The following is an 18,699-nucleotide window of genomic DNA, read 5'->3' as shown; positions in this document are numbered from 1 at the left end:
AAATCCTTTACAGACAAACAAATGCTTAGAGATTTTGTCACCACCAGGCCTGCCCTGCAAGAGATCCTGAAGGAAGCACTAAACATGGAAAGAAACAACAGGTACCAGCCATTGCAAAAACATGTCAAAATGTAAAGTCCATCAATGCTAGGAAGAAACTGCATCAATTAGCAAGCAAAATAACCAGCTAATATCATAATGACAGGATCAAGTTCACACATAACAATATTAACCGGGGGGCGGAGCAAGATGGCCGAATAGGAACAGCTCCAGTCTCCAACTCCCAGCGCGAGTGACACAGAAGACCGGTGATTTCTGCATTTTCAACTGAGGTACTGGGTTCATCTCACTGGAGAGTGCCGGACGATCGGTGCTGGTCAGCTGCTGCAGCCCGACCAGCGAGAGCTGAAGCAGGGCGAGGCATTGCCTCACCTGGGAAGCGCAAGGGGGAAGGGAATCCCTTTTCCTAGCCAGGGGAATTGAGACACACAACACCTGGAAATCGGGTAACTCCCACCCCAATACTGCACTTTAAGCAAACAGGCACACCAGGAGATCATATCCCACATCTGGCCAGGAGGGTCCCACACCCACGGAGCCTCCCTCATTGCTAGCACAGCAGTCTGTGATCTACCAGCAAGGGAGCAGCGAGGCTGGGGGAGGGGCGCCCGCCATTGCTGAGGCTTAAGTAGGTAAACAAAGCCACTGGGAAGCTCGAACTGGGTGGAGCTCACAGCAACTCAAGGAAACCTGCCTGTCTCTGTAGACTCCACCTCTGGGGACAGGGCACAGTAAACAATAACAAACGCAGCAAAAAACTCTGCAGACGCAAACGACTCTGTCTGACAGCTTTGAAGAGAGCAGTGGATCTCCCAACACGGAGGCTGAGATCTGAGAAGGGACAGACTCCCTATTCAAGTGGGTCCCTGACCCCTGAGCAGCCTAACTGGGAGACATCCCCCACTAGGGGCAGTCTGACACCCCACACCTCACAGGGTGGAGTACACCCCTAAGGAAGCTTCCAAAGCAAGAATCAGACAGGTACACTCGCTGTTCAGAAATATTCTATCTTCTGCAGCCTCTGCTGCTGATACCCAGGCAAACAGGGTCTGGAGTGGACCTCAAACAATCTCCAACAGACCTACAGCTGAGGGTCCTGACTGTTAGAAGGAAAACTATCAAACAGGAAGGACACCTACACCAAAACCCCATCAGTACATCACCATCATCAAAGACCAGAGGCAGATAAAACCACAAAGATGGGGAAAAAGCAGGGCAGAAAAGCTGGAAATTCAAAAAATAAGAGCGCATCTCCCCCGGCAAAGGAGCGCAGCTCATCGCCAGCAACGGATCAAAGCTGGACGGAGAATGACTTTGACGAGATGAGAGAAGAAGGCTTCAGTCCATCAAACTTCTCAGAGCTAAAGGAGGAATTACGTACCCAGTGCAAAGAAACTAAAAATCTTGAAAAAAAAGTGGAAGAATTGATGGCTAGAGTAATTAATGCAGAGAAGGTCATAAACGAAATGAAAGAGATGAAAACCATGACACGAGAAATACGTGACAAATGCACAAGCTTCAGTAACCGACTCGATCAACTGGAAGAAAGAGTATCAGCGATTGAGGATCAAATGAATGAAATGAAGCGAGAAGAGAAACCAAAAGAAAAAAGAAGAAAAAGAAATGAACAAAGCCTGCAAGAAGTATGGGATTATGTAAAAAGACCAAATCTATGTCTGATTGGGGTGCCTGAAAGTAAGGGGGAAAATGGAACCAAGTTGGAAAACACTCTGCAGGATATCATCCAGGAGAACTTCCCCAACCTAGTAGGGCAGGCCAACATTCAAATCCAGGAAATACAGAGAACGCCACAAAGATACTCCTCGAGAAGAGCAACTCCAAGACACATAATTGCCAGATTCACCAAAGTTGAAATGAAGGAAAAAATCTTAAGGGCATCCAGAGAGAAAGGTCGGGTTACCCACAAAGGGAAGCCCATCAGACTAACAGCAGATCTCTCGGCAGAAACTCTCCAAGCCAGAAGAGAGTGGGGGCCAATATTCAACATTCTTAAAGAAAAGAATTTTAAACCCAGAATTTCATATCCAGCCAAACTAAGTTTCATAAGTGAAGGAGAAATAAAATCCTTTACAGATAAGCAAATGCTTAGAGATTTTGTCACCACTAGGCCTGCCTTACAAGAGACCCTGAAGGAAGCACTAAACATGGAAAGGAACAACCGGTACCAGCCATTGCAAAAACATGCCAAAATGTAAAGACCATCGAGGCAAGGAAGAAACTGCATCAACTAACGAGCAAAATAACCAGTTAATATCATAATGGCAGGATCAAGTTCACATATAACAATCTTAACCTTAAATGTAAATGGACTAAATGCTCCAATTAAAAGACACAGATTGGCAAACTGGATAAACAGTCAAGACCCATCAGTCTGCTGTATTCAGGAGACCCATCTCACACGCAGAGACATACATAGGCTCAAAATAAAGGGATGGAGGAAGATTTACCAAGCAAATGGAGAACAAAAAAAAGCAGGGGTTGCAATACTAGTCTCTGATAAAACAGACTTTAAACCATCAGAGATCAAAAGAGATAAAGAAGGCCATTACATAATGGTAAAGGGATCAATTCAACAGGAAGAGCTAACTATCCTAAATATATATGCCCCCAATACAGGAGCACCCAATTTCATCAAGCAAGTCCTTAGAGACTTACAAGGAGACTTAGACTCCCATACAATAATAATGGGAGACTTCAACACTCCACTGTCAACATTAGACAGATCAACGAGACAGAAAGTTAACAAGGATATCCAGGAATTGAACTCATCTCTGCAGCAAGCAGACCTAATAGACATCTATAGAACTCTCCACCCCAAATCAACAGAATATACATTCTTCTCAGCACCACATCACACTTATTCCAAAATTGACCACATAATGGGAAGTAAAGCACTCCTCAGCAAATGTAAAAGAACAGAAATTATAACAAACTGTCTCTCAGACCACAGTGCAATCAAACTAGAACTCAGGACTAAGAAACTCAATCAAAACCGCTCAACTACATGGAAACTGAACAACCTGCTCCTGAATGACTACTGGGTACATAATGAAATGAAGGCAGAAATAAAGATGTTCTTTGAAACCAATGAGAACAAAGATACAACATACCAGAATCTCTGGGACACATTTAAAGCAGTGTGTAGAGGGAAATTTATAGCACTAAATGCCCACAAGAGAAAGCAGGAAACATCTAAAATTGACACTCTAACATCACAATTAAAAGAACTAGAGAAGCAAGAGCAAACACATTCGAAAGCTAGCAGAAGGCAAGAAATAACTAAGATCAGAGCAGAACTGAAGGAGATAGAGACACAAAAAACCCTCCAAAAAATCAATGAATCCAGGAGTTGGTTTTTTGAAAAGATCAACAAAATTGAAAGACCGCTAGCAAGACTAATAAAGAAGAAAAGAGAGAAGAATCAAATCGATGCAATTAAAAATGATAAAGGGGATATCACCACTGACCCCACAGAAATACAAACTACCATCAGAGAATACTATAAACACCTCTATGCAAATAAACTGGAAAATCTAGAAGAAATGGATAATTTCCTGGACACTTACACTCTTCCAAGACTAAACCAGGAAGAAGTTGAATACCTGAATAGACCAATAGCAGGCTCTGAAATTGAGGCAATAATTAATAGCCTACCAATCAAAAAAAGTCCAGGACCAGATGGATTCACAGCTGAATTCTACCAGAGGTACAAGGAGGAGTTGGTACCATTCCTTCTGAAACTATTCCAATCAACAGAAAAAGAGGGAATCCTCCCTAACTCATTTTATGAGGCCAACATCATCCTGATACCAAAGCCTGGCAGAGACACAACAAAAAAACAGAATTTTAGACCAATATCCCTGATGAACATCGATGAAAAATCCTCAATAAAGTACTGGCAAACCGGATTCAGCAACACATCAAAAAGCTTATCCACCATGATCAAGTGGGCTTCATCCCTGGGATGCAAGGCTGGTTCAACATTCGCAAATCAATAAACATAATCCAGCATATAAACAGAACCAAAGACAAGAACCACATGATTATCTCAATAGATGCAGAAAAGGCTTTTGACAAAATTCAACAGCCCTTCATGCTAAAAACGCTCAATAAATTCGGTATTGATGGAACGTACCTCAAAATAATAAGAGCTATCTATGACAAACCCACAGCCAATATCATACTGAATGGGCAAAAACTGGAAAAATTCCCTTTGAAAACTGGCACAAGACAGGGATGCCCTCTCTCACCACTCCTATTCAACATAGTGTTGGAAGTTCTGGCTAGGGCAATCAGGCAAGAGAAAGAAATCAAGGGTATTCAGTCAGGAAAAGAAGAAGTCAAATTATCCCTCTTTGCAGATGACATGATTGTATATTTAGAAAACCCCATCGTCTCAGCCCAAAATCTCCTTAAGCTGATAAGCAACTTCAGCAAAGTCTCAGGATACAAAATTAATGTGCAAAAATCACAAGCATTCTTATACACCAGTAACAGACAAACAGAGAGCCAAATCAGGAATGAACTTCCATTCACAATTGCTTCAAAGAGAATCAAATACCTAGGAATCCAACTTACAAGGGATGTAAAGGACCTCTTCAAGGAGAACTACAAACCACTGCTCAGTGAAATAAAAGAGGACACAAACAAATGGAAGAACATTCCATGCTCATGGATAGGAAGAATCAATATCGTGAAAATGGCCATACTGCCCAAGGTAATTTATGGATTCAATGCCATCCCCATCAAGCTACCAACGAGTTTCTCCACAGAATTGGAAAAAACTGCTTTAAAGTTCATATGGAACCAAAAAAGAGCCCGCATCTCCAAGACGATCCTAAGTCAAAAGAACAAAGCTGGAGGCATCACGCTACCTGACTTCAAACTATACTACAAGGCTACAGTAACCAAAACAGCATGGTATTGGTACCAAAACAGAGATATAGACCAATGGAACAGAACAGAGTCCTCAGAAATAATACCACACATCTACAGCCATCTGATCTTTGACAAACCTGAGAGAAACCAGAAATGGGGAAAGGATTCCCTATTTAATAAATGGTGCTGGGAAAATTCGCTAGCCATAAGTAGAAAGCTGAAACTGGATCCTTTCCTTACTCCTTATACGAAAATTAATTCAAGATGGATTAGAGACTTAAATGTTAAACCTAATACCATAAAAATCCTAGAGGAAAACCTAGGTAGTACCATTCAGGACATAGGCATGGGCAAAGACTTCATGTCTAAAACACCAAAAGCAACAGCAGCAAAAGCCAAAATTGACAAATGGGATCTAATTAAACTAAAGAGCTTCTGCACAGCAAAAGAAACTACCATCAGAGTGAACAGGCAACCTACAGAATGGGAGAAAATGTTTGCAATCTACTCATCTGACAAAGGGCTAATATCCAGAACCTACAAAGAACTCAAACAAATTTACAAGAAAAAAACAAACAACCCCATCAAAATGTGGGCAAAGGATATGAACAGACATTTCTCAAAAGAAGACATTCATACAGCCAACAGACACATGAAAAAATGCTCATCATCACTGGCCATCAGAGAAATGCAAATCAAAACCACAATGAGATACCATCTCACACCAGTTAGAATGGCAATCATTAAAATGTCAGGAAACAACAGGTGCTAGAGAGGATGTGGAGAAATAGGAACACTTTTACACTGTTGGTGGGATTGTAAACTAGTTCAACCATTATGGAAAACAGTATGGCGATTCCTCAAGGATCTAGAACTAGATGTACCATATGACCCAGCCATCCCATTACTGGGTATATACCCAAAGGATTATAAATCATGCTGCTATAAAGACACATGGACACATATGTTTACTGCAGCACTATTCACAATAGCAAAGACTTGGAATCAACCCAAATGTCCATCAGTGACAGATTGGATTAAGAAAATGTGGCACATATACACCATGGAATACTATGCAGCCATAAAAAAGGATGAGTTTGCGTCCTTTGTAGGGACATGGATGCAGCTGGAAACCATCATTCTTAGCAAACTATCACAAGAACAGAAAACCAAACACCGCATGTTCTCACTCATAGGTGGGAACTGAACAATGAGATCACTTGGACTCAGGAAGGGGAACATCACACACCGGGGCCTATCATGGGGAGGGGGGAGGGGGGAGGGATTGCACTGGGAGTTATACTTGATGTAAATGACGAGTTGATGGGTGCAGCACACCAACAAGGCACAAGTATACACATGTAACAAACCTCCAAGTTATGCACATGTACCCTACAACTTAAAGTATAATAATAATAAATAAATTTTAAAAAAAATTAACTAGATGCAACATTAAAGGTAAAAAAAAAAAAAAAAAAAAAAAACAATATTAACCTTAAATGTAAATGGACTAAATGATCCAATTAAAAGACACAGATTGGCAAATTGGATAAAGAGTCAAGACCCATCAGTTTGCTGTATTCAGGAGACCGATCTCACATGCAAAGACACACACAGGCTCAAAATAAAGGGATGGAGGAAGATCTACCAAGCAAATGGAAAACAAAAAAAAGCAGGGGTTGCAATACTAGTCTTTGATAAAACAGACTTTAAACCATCAAAGATCAAAAGTGACAAAGAAGGCCATTACATAATGGTAAAGGGATCAATTCAACAAGAAGAGCTAACTATCCTAAATATATACGCACCCAATTCAGGAGTACCCAGATTCATAAAGAAAGTCCTTAGAGACTTACAAAGAGACTTAGACTCCCATACAATAATAATGGGAGACTTTAACACTCCACTGTCAACATTAGACAGATCAACGAGACAGAAAATTAACAAGGATACCCAGGAATTGAACTCAACTTTGCACCAAGCAGACCTAATGGACATCTACAAAACTCTCCACCCCAAATCAACACAATATACATTCTTCTCAGCACCACATCGCACTTATTCCAAAATTGACCACATAATGGGAAGTAAAGCACTCCTCAGCAAATGTAAAAGAACAGAAATTATAACATACTGTCTCTCAGACCACAGTGCAATTAAACTAGAACTCAGGACCAAGAAACTCAATCAAAACTACTCAACTACATGGAAACTGAACAACCTGCTCCTGAATGACTACTGGGTACATAACGAAATGAAGGAAGAAATAAAGATATTCTTTGAAACCAATGAGAACAAAGATACAACATACCAGAATCTCTGGGACACATTTAAAGCAGTGTGTAGAGGGAAATTTATAGCACTAAATGCCCACAAGAGAAAGCAGGAAAGATCTAAAATTGACACTCTCACATCACAATTAAAAGAACTAGAGAAGCAAGAGCAAACACGTTCAAAACTAGCAGAAGGCAAGAAATAACTAAGATCAGAGCAGAACTGAAGGAGATAGAGACACAAAAAACCCTCCAAAAAATCAATGAATCCAGGAGCTGGTTTTTTGAAAAGATCAACAAAATTGGTAGACTGCTAGCAAGACTGATAAAGAAGAAAAGAGAGAAGAATCAAATAGACGCAATAAAAAATGATAAAGGGGATATCACCACTGACCCCACAGAAATACAAACTACCATCAGAGAATACTATAAACACCTCTACAAATAAACTAGAAAACCTAGAAGAAATTGATAATTTCCTGGACACTTACACTCTCCCAAGACTAAACCAGTAAGAAGTTGAATCCTGAATAGACCAATAGCAGGCTCTGAAATTGAGGCAATAATTAATAGCCTACCAACCAAAAAAAGTCCAAGACCAGATGGATTCACAGCTGAATTCTACCAGAGGTACAAGGATGAGTTGGTACCATTCCTTCTGAAACTATTCCAATCAATAGAAAAAGAGGGAATCCTCCCTAACTCATTTTATGAGGCCAACATCATCCTGATACCAAAGCCTGACACAGATACACCAAAAAAAGAGAATTTTAGACCAATATCCCTGATGAACATCGATGCAAAAATCCTCAATAAAATGCTGGCAAACTGAATCCAGTAGCACATCAAAAAGCTTATCCACCATGATCAAGTGGGCTTCATCCCTGGGATGCAAGGCTGGTTCAACATTCGCAAATCAATAAACATAATCCAGCATATAAACAGAACCAAAGACAGAAACCACATGATTATCTCAATAGATGCAGAAAAGGCCTTTGTCAAAATTCAACAGCCCTTCATGCTAAAAACTCTCAATAAATTTGGTATTGATGGAACATATCGCAAAATAATAAAAGCTATTTATGACAAACCCACAGCCAATATCATACTGAATGGGCAAAAACTGGAAAAATTCCCTTTGAAAACTGGCACAAGACAGGGATGCCCTCTCTCACCACTCCTATTCAACATAGTGTTGGAAGTTCTGGCTAGGGCAATCAGGCAAGAGAAAGAAATCAAGGGTATTCAGTCAGGAAAAGAAGAAGTCAAATTATCCCTCTTTGCAGATGACATGATTGTATATTTAGAAAACCCCATCGTCTCAGCCCAAAATCTCCTTAAGCTGATAAGCAACTTCAGCAAAGTCTCAGGATACAAAATCAATGTGCAAAAATCACAAGCATTTTTATACACCAGTAACAGACAAGCAGAGAGCCAAATCATGAATGAACTCCCATTCACAATCGCTTCAAAGAGAATAAAATACCTAGGAATCCAAATTACAAGGGATGTAAAGGACCTCTTCAAGGAGAACTACAAACCACTGCTCAATGAAATAAAAGAGGACACAAACAAATGGAATAATATACCATGCTCATGGATAGGAGGAATCAATATGTGAAAATGGCCATACGGCCCAAGGTAATTTATAGATTCAATGCCATCCCCATTAAGCTACCAATGACTTTCTTCACAGAATTGGAAAAAAACTGTTTTAAAGTTCATATGGAACCAAAAAAGACCCGCATTGCCAAGACAATCCTAAACCAAAAGAACAAAGCTGGAGACATCACGCTACCTGACTTCAAACTATACTACAAGGCTACAGTAACCAAAACAGCATGGTATTGGTACCAAAACAGAGATATAGATCAATGGAACAGAACAGAGCCTGCAGAAATAATACCACACATCTACAGCCATCTGATCTTCGACAAACCTGAGAGAAACAAGAAATTGGGAAAGGATTCCCTATTTAATAAATGGTGCTGGGAAAATTCGCTAGCCATAAGTAGAAAGCTGAAACTGGATCCTTTCCTTACTCCGTATACGAAAATTAATTCAAGATGGATTAGAGACTTAAATCTTAGACCTAAAACCATAAAAACCCTAGAAGAAAACCTAGGTAATACCATTCAGGACATAGACATGGGCAAGGACTTCATGTCCAAAACACCAAAAGCAAAGGCAACAAAAGACAAAATTGACAAATGGGATCTAATTAAACTAAAGAGCTTCTGCATAGCAAAAGAAACTACCATCAGAGTGAATAGGCAACCTACAGAATGGGAGAAAATTTTTGCAATCTACTCATCTGACAAAGGGCTAATCCCCAGAACCTATAAAGAACGCAATCAAATTTACAAGAAAAAAACAAACAACCCCATCAAAAAGTGTGCAAAGGATATGAACAGACACTTCTCAAAAGAAGACATTCATATGGCCAACAGACACATGAAAAAAATGCTCATCATCACTGGCCATCAGAGAAATGCAAATCAAAACCACAATGAGATACCATCTCACACCAGTTAGAATGGCAATCATTAAAATGTCAGGAAACAACAGGTGCTGGAGAGGATGTGGAGAAATAGGAACACTTTTACACTGTTGCTGGGACTGTAAACTAGTTCAACCATTGTGGAAGACAGTGTGGCTATTCCTCAAGGATCTAGAACTAGAAATACCATTTGACCCAGCCATCCTATTACTGGGGATATACCCAAAGGATTATAAGTCATGCTGCTATAAAGACACATGCACAGGTATGTTTATTGTGGCACTATTCACAATAGCAAAGACTTGGAACCAACCCAAATGTCCATCAGTGACAGACTAGATTAAGAAAATATGGCACCTACACACCATGGAATACTATGCAGCCATAAAAGTGGATGAGTTCATGTCCTTTGTAGGGACATGGATGCAGCTGGAAACCATCATTCTCAGCAAACTATTGCAAGAACAGAAAACCAAATACCACATGTTCTCACTCATAGGTGGGAATTGAACAATGAGATCACTTGCACACAGGAAGGGGAGCATTACACACTGGGTCCTATTGTGGGGAGGGGGTTGGGGGGGAGTGATAGCATTAGGAGATATACCTAATGTAAATGACGAGTTAATGGGTGCAGCACACCAACATGGCACATGTATACATATGTAACAAACCTGCATGTTGTGCACATGTACCCTAGAACTTAAAGTATAATAAAAAAATAAAGAAATAAAAATAAAATAAAATAAAATTATCTCTGTTTTGCTGATATGATTATGTACTTGAAAATCCAAGAGATTTACAAAGAGAAAATAACTACTGGCACTGATAAGAATATTTGATAGAATTACTGTGTATGAACAAGGAAAGTAGACTTAATAAATTTTTCCTTCCTAATAATATACTTGGAAAAAGAAAGAGGAGGAAAAAAAATGCCTTTAAAATGATAATGTAAACTAAATAGCATAAGCAAGGGATAGAGCCCATGAAAGCTATAAATCCTGTTGTAAGAATGAAAAATGTTCTGAAAAAATAAAATTACATGCCCTGTTTTCAAATGGAATAAGTTAATATAAAAATTAGTCTTCCTAAGATAAGGATGTATGTATATATTTGTTTACACATACACACACACACACACGATGCCATTCTCAGTAGAATCCCACAGTTCAGTTACACTTCATTTCAACTTGAATTGCATAAAAATTTAAAGTCCATATGGAATGAAAATGCCTATGAATAAACTAAAATTAAAATAAGGGGATATTTACCTAATCAGGTATCAGGATATACCATAAAGCTACTGAAATCAAAACAATATAGGGAAGGCAGACATATGAAAAAGTAAATCAGTGGAACAGAGGGATAATCCAGAAAAGACAGAGTGCATACATTAGAAGTGAATATTGGTCCAGGGGTTATTCATTTTCAGGGAGAAAAAAAAGGCGACCTATTTACAAAATTTGTCCCCAAACCGAGTATTCATTCTAAAAACATTAATAAGCCTATTTCATGTTATTTACAAAAAATCAAATGGATTAAAGGGTTAAATATAAATATGATATTACTGTTTTACTAGGATTTCTGGGGAAGACTAGGACAGAAGCTAATAAAAACCTTGTGTAGCAGAAGATACTATTAACAAAGACAGTAAACAAATGGTAGATTTAGGAAACATGTTTGCAATGCAGATGACAGATAAGAGTTTAAAAGCTATAATTACATGAAGAGAGCTTTAAAAATTGATAAGAAACAAACAACCACCTGACGGGAAAAAATGAGCAAGAGATATAAATAAGCTATTCACAGTTGAGCAAATCCAAAGGGTCAAAAAATAAGTGTATATATATTTTAAATTCACTAACAGGGAAAGAGAAACTGAAGTAATAATAAATGATCACTTTAACTCTATGAGGCCAAAACAAATTTTAAATAGTGATAACGCTATTGGTAGGGATTTGTGGAACAAAGCATTTTCTACATTGCTGCTAAAAATGTAAATTGGTACAGCTTTTTAAGAAAGCAATTGGGCAACATTTATTAAAATGTAAAAATACATAAGCCTTTTGACCAAGCAATCCTACTCCTTGGTATATATTCCGTAGAAATACAGCTGTCAGTAAGTAAGGACATGTGAATTCAGATGTTTATTGCAGCACCCTTTGTAGTGGCAAAAATATGCACATAAAGGAATAAACCATGGTAATCCACAGCACAGAATATTATTCAGCTACACTTTCAGACCTAATGGATTTCCAGAAGTTATTACTGATTCAGAAAAAAGTAAGATGCATGAAAAATTGTGTACAATATGGTTTATTTCTGTAGTGTAAATATTGACAAAAACATACCCACATATACGTGTATATGTATGCACATAAGTATATCACGTGACATAAATTTAGGTAATCATTTGAAATAATACAGAATAATACATATTAGGCCACATTAGTTAAGGAGGTTTACAGTTATCAATATTCATATTACTTAAAGTAAATGGCATGGCAGAGGTAAATATAGGAGAGTGAAGACAGAGAATAAGGTGAAAATAAGGAAACAGAAAAAGGAAAGAAAACGTTATACTGTAAAGAAAGCCTTATAATAGTATCACTTACATAAAAGTATAAAAGTCTGTGTGTATGCATATTTTCTGACCTGAAGGAGCAATGTATAGCACCTTTATTGAGTGTGCTCTTCTAGAGTACTTTATATGTCTAAACTTAGTTAACCGTCACCATAATCCCACAATAATATTCAAAATATTATCCTCATTTAACCAATGAGAAAACTAAGAGGTTAAATAAGTAAATTTATGAAGAGTTACATGATTATTTACCTCCGGGGTTTGGATCTGAACCCAGGCACTATGACCCTAAAACCTTGGTACTTAACCATCGGATAGCTCAGCTTTTAACGAATTTATGTCAAAGAGATATTATAAGGCTAAATTCACAAACTGCAACATAATATGTATAATACAGCTTTATTTCAGTTAAAAAAAAAAAAAACTCCTGTGGATATGTAATGAACATATGTTTTATAGACATATGTTTGAGCAAGAGAAAGATGTAGTTTAGTCCATAGGCTATTAAATGTGTTAGTTCTGGTGGGTGGAGATGGATATAAAGACAAGAGTGGGGCAATTGGTTTTGGTTTTATATACCACTAAAACATGTTTGATAAGTACCCAGATAAGACAGATAAGTACTGTCTCCTACACAGTGTATAAAAATTAATTGCTGAGATGTTTCGTTTTGTTTTTCTCATTTAGGGCTCTTTGATATTTAAGCAACATTTGTTCAATGGGAATTTCAGGCATGAAAAGCTTTATAAAGGAGGTGGCACTTAGTACATAGGTAAGATTTTGAGATGTCAGAACAATAACATGAGAAAAAAAATATGGCAAAATATTGCTATATATATATATATATATATATATATATATATATATATTTTTTTTTTTTTTTTTTTTTAGACGGAGTCTTGTCCTGTCTCCCAGGCTGGAGTGCAGTGGCGCGATATCGGCTCACTGCAAGCTCCGCCTCCCGGGTTGGCGCCATTCTCCTGACTCAGCCTCCCAAATAGCTGGGACTACAGGCGCCTGCCACCACGCCCGGCTAAGTTTTTGTATTTTTAGTAGAGACGGGATTTCACGGTGTTAGCCAAGATGGTCGCTTTAAGCCTACTCCTTCAAAAACCTGAGCTAGAGCAAGTGTTTTTGTATGAAAGCAACGTTAGAAGTCGGAAAGACGGCATAGACTTACACAGCCTTGAATGCTAGGATTAGAAACATAATCACTGCAAAAGTGAACTGGGCTTCTGCAAAACTGGACCTCTTAAAACTGTGCGCTAACCCTGTGAGAGGCTTATACGGATGCAACCTTGACACCTAGGATGCTCCTAGCCTTGACTCCAGCCTGGAAGTCCTTGACCAAATACTGACCCCATTCAAAGATTGTTGTATTCCATGTGTCTCTTGTCACCCTTGTTCCACAGATGCCTACGGAACATCTGGTAGTTCCAGTGAGTCCACAGGGTGTCAGGTGTCAGTGCAGAAGCACTTGCTCCACTCAGATCCCTATACCTGCCTTAGGAAGTTCATGCCACCCTACTCCGCCAGAAGCAAAATAAATGCCCCATCCGTAAAGCCTACGTTTCCTTTCTCCTGCCTACTCCTTGGCAGCAGCTTTACTTCTGCACCCTGCTGGATTTTCCTGGCAATGTTTAGGAAAATCCTTAGAGCTAGGTATGCAGATTTCATTCTTCTCCTCTTCTGTGTCCTAATGACAAGAACATTAAAGGGAGCAAGGTGAAGTGGAGGGGAGACAAAGCAAAACAAATAAAATAGAGCATAATGTAGGATTTAGGTTGGACACATCTCAGATAAAAGCTGTATCTAAACCAACATAGCTTTGAGCCACCTCTCATGCAAATTTCTTCACCTGAAAAGCCAAATGTTTTGCAAACCAAAAATTTTATTTTTAAAATTGTGCAATTGTTCTGCATCATTGCCATTATTGATGAGAATATATATCAAAACAAATTCAGGAATTTGGTGCTTATGCAAAGACGTTCGCCTGGTTGCTGGACTTTAGCTAGAAGAGTCTTCAGTGCCAAATCAGTTTATAACATGGTCAGGCTCACTAACTAGGGCACTCAACTGTTGATTATGATTGTTATCCAGTAATTTAATGTAAAATACTCTTGCCTCTTTCCATGCTTTAACTGCTTTAATGTAACTCAATTCACAGTATAAAATGATGTTGAAGTGACATACTTATGGCTGAGGGGCAGATTTTAAAAGGTGATTCATTAAAGGATTACTGAACTGGCACATTCAGTTATGCACAGCTGGATTATATGGCAGGGTTCTCTTTGTCAAGAAGAGTGCACAGGAAGATACCTTTGTAGTAGAGGGCTGACCGGAGCCCAAAGAGCTTATGTATTTCCAAGAATAAATTTCCTTCTCTCACCATACAGGAAAAAAGATACAAAAAAAATATAATAAGCCTTAGAGAAAGTTCCTAAAATGCAAGAAGGGATTTTTTTGGAAAGGATTTATACAGTTGTTTTACAGTAGCAATAGCTCCATTAAAACAAAAAGCTCGTATTTCAGGGCCACCTACTTCAGTTTCAAAATCTGCAGGCTGTGGAAATCCCATGTGTCAACAGGCATACTGTTCATACTGTTCATATTGTATCACTGAATTGTTTCTTTTCATTTCTAGTAATTCTTTTTTACGCATGTGATTCTAACCCCACTAATAAAGTCTCTTTTAGATTCACCCCCTCTGGGAAGGAAAGAAAAAGGAAGGAGTAAATCATTGACTTTCACTTTAAAACTCAAAGTCCTTGCATAAACATTAAAGTGGTGAAATCCAGGGTTTGTTTTTTCTTTTCCATTTTAGATAAGATAAAGATTATCTGGGCTGTAAAAGAAGAGAAAAATCAGGGAGAGGCAGATTAGATGTTCCTGGGTTTTTGGGAAAGGGCCATGTACCTTCCCCAAACCCTAAGCCAAGTTAGGCAGAAGGAAGGTTGCACATCTTCAGACAAGTTTAGGGATTTGAATGGAGGCCGTGACCTGGAACTTAGTAAGGGAATGCATTTAAAAAAAAAAATCCCATGCCCTCCTTGGCACGATAGCATTTGAATAGTAATGGCTCCATAAAGTATTCAGCCAAAAAAAGGCTGAGACAACTTTGAAAATCCCCTGTGGACCTAGAATGGCACAAGAGAAGAGCCACACGTGTCTCTTGTCTCACAAGAGAAGCTCATAAATTGCCAAGCAGATTTGAAGAGATCTGATACATAGGGTAAGGAAGACATGGTTACAACCTGTGGAGGACTCAAAAACAAGTGATGTCACAGCAAATACTTCCAAGGCAGATGTCAAAACAGCCACACCAAGCTCTTGGGCCTCTTAAAGCTCTACAACCCAGAAGAAAACGTTAGATTTGGGAAGATCCTGAATTGACTTGGAAAAGACCTTGAAACAATGGAAGAAACTCCAAATTGACTGTATTAGGGTGCTCCAAAGAAAGAGAAACAAGATGATAGTTAGATGGATTAGATAGAGAGATGATAGGTAGATAGATAGATGAGAGACAGAGAGAGAGAGAGAGAGAGATACATAGATAGATAGATGATAGGAGGGGATTTATTATGGCAATTGGCTCATGTGATTATGGAGGCCAAGTCCCACAGTGTGTCATCTGCAAGCTGGAGAAGCAAGGAAATTGGTGGTATAATACAGTTGAGTTCAAATGCCTGAAAACCAGTGTAGCCAATGCTGCAAGTCTCAGCCTGAGGCTGAGGCCTAAGAAACTGAGTGCTGCTGGTATAAGCGTCAGAACCCAAAGGTCTAAGACCCTGGAATTCTGGTATTCAAGGTCAGATAAAGATGGTTGTCTCAGTTCCAGAACAGAGGGCAAATCCATCTTTCCTCTGCCTTTTTGTTCTAGCAAGGACCTCAACAAATAGAATGGTGCCTGCCCACCTTGGGTAAGGGCAGATCTTCCTTACTCAGCCCACTGATTCAGATGCCAACCTCTTCTGGAAACACCCTTACAGATGTGTCCAGAGATAGTGCTTTACCAGATAGCAAAGGGTCTTTTTTGGATGGGTTTCTTTTTTCCATGTTGAGAGAGAATTGCACCCCACAAGTGTTTACCACGTCTAGCCAGCTTCATCTTTCACCTGCAGTGGCCCTGAGCTCTCCCTCTCTATGATTCTGCTCTTGACCCCCTCAATCCATTGACCGCTTAGCAGGCAGGATAATCTTTTAAGAACGCTATCTGGGTAACACTTAACCCAGTCAAGCTGACACCTGTTATCAACCATCACATTAACCAAGACTGAATTTCAACCAGATGAAACGGGGAACTTGAAATATAACTTAAGTTCACTTGTAGGAAAATGAAATCATATTTCTTAAACAGTTGCATTTGTAAGCTGAGAATTGCAGGTACTTAACATGACTACCTGAAGCATAATTTTTCACTGTCTAAACATAGATGAAAATTACTGTAAAGTTAAAAAATATGTTCTTAATATCTAATACCCAACTCTCATCCATCATTGAAAATATAAACTCTGTGTGATTTAAAAACTATTAATCATTTAAAATAATTGAAATTATCATCTTCCCACCACGACTGAATTTTTTTATTATTATACTAGAAGATTAGAGGTAGGCAGACCAGGAGATTTATAAAATGAAATTGAAAGGTGATATCCTATGTATGACATTTTACTTGAAGAGTCTTTGATCACGATAATGTATCTGACAGTATATGGTGAGAACGTAGCATAAAGTATAAAGCAAACTCTAATTTACACAACCAACTAAGCATCGTTTTTCAGTTGTCACACTGGAAAACCATTGAGATCTAAAGGCATTGAGGTTTGGCCCAGCATAGTGTCTCACTCCTGTAATCCTAACACTGAGAGGCTGAGGTGGGTGGATTGCCTGAGCTCAGGAGTTCAAAACCAACCTGGGCAACATGCTGAAATCTCGTGCCTACTAAAATATAAAAAATTAGCTGGACATGGAGGCGCATATCTGTAGTCTCAGCTACTCAAGAGACTGAGGCACAATAATCGCTTGAACCCAGGAGGCAGAGGTTGCAATGAGCCAAGATTGTGCCACTGCACTCCAGCCTAAGCTACAGAGTCAGACCCTGTGTCAAAAAATAAATTAAATAAAGAAATATACTGAGGCTCAACATATTTTTGGGATTCCTCTTTCGAAGTTTGCTTCTGAGACAGTATATGAGACCCATAAGAAAATAAGGGTTATCACAAATTTAGAAGTCACTGAAGAAGTCTAAACATCTTTGTAGCCAGACTTTATCTTTGATTATTAATAATATTTTTAAGCTTGATACATTTGTTCAATAGATTTGGTCCAAAGCATTATTAACAGAGTTCACAGCACAAAGCCATCCTTAAAGAACATTTGAAAACATCCAAAGCACCGCACCTCTGAAAGAAACCTAATGAATTACCAAAGGTTTGGCAGAAATGTAGAAAATGGACAGTCACCCAACAAGGGAAAAAAGGGATAATTAATGCTATGAACTTTGATGAATAGATCTATAATGACTCAGGGTGAAATAAATTATCTTGTTTATTCTTTTTTCTCTTAAATACAACATGGTAAAATTAAATACAATGTATATATTGTGGTCCCCCTGCTCGTGTACCCTCTATATCTAAAATACAACTTGAAATTTTTGAAAACTTGTAGTCTCCTTTTTAAAAACAGAACAATAATTTTGTGCCAAAGAAAGGACGAAAAGCATAAGAGCGGCAAGGCAGCTAGAATGTTTCTTCATGGAGAATAACCAAGCATACCAAAAACCAGAGAATGCAAGAGGAGACGATCTATAACATGTCTACAATAAATCTCTTTAACAATCTTTCCTTGCCTCTCCAAAGAAGGGATTGTAGGTGGCACTTCTGAATGTTGTCTATTCTCTGCCTCTAATTCCAATCACATAGAAGGTGAATGAATTAAAATGTATTCCAAATGAAAATAGTAAATATGATCCAATATTCATGAACAGGATGAGTTTTAAATATTTAACAACCATGAGCGCATAGACACTGACCATTAGGAACAGATGGGACAACTAATGGACACTAGCCATTAACTGACATTGTCATTAACAACTGACATTGTCATATCGGGTGTCTCAGCTGATTATTGGCCCTGTTCATCGGTGTTTCTCTAGGGGAGAATAACTCCTTTTTACATACAAACAGGTTTTTTTCTTTATGTGTGAACTCAGTAAGAAACACAAAATCTCTATTGCAACATGCTTTTTTTTGAAGGTCTATAGCTTGCATCAGAAAAGGTAAAAACAAAGTATAATAGAAAGCAATTTTATCTGCTCAGAAGACTTTAAAAGCAAAGTGATATCACTCTACTAGAAAGCTGTTCTTTGAAGAGGACCTACCAAT

Source organism: Macaca mulatta, chromosome 1 (assembly GCF_049350105.2).
Source record: "Macaca mulatta isolate MMU2019108-1 chromosome 1, T2T-MMU8v2.0, whole genome shotgun sequence".
NCBI classification, from domain to species: Eukaryota; Metazoa; Chordata; class Mammalia; order Primates; family Cercopithecidae; genus Macaca; species Macaca mulatta.
This window is presented reverse-complemented; position numbering follows the sequence as displayed.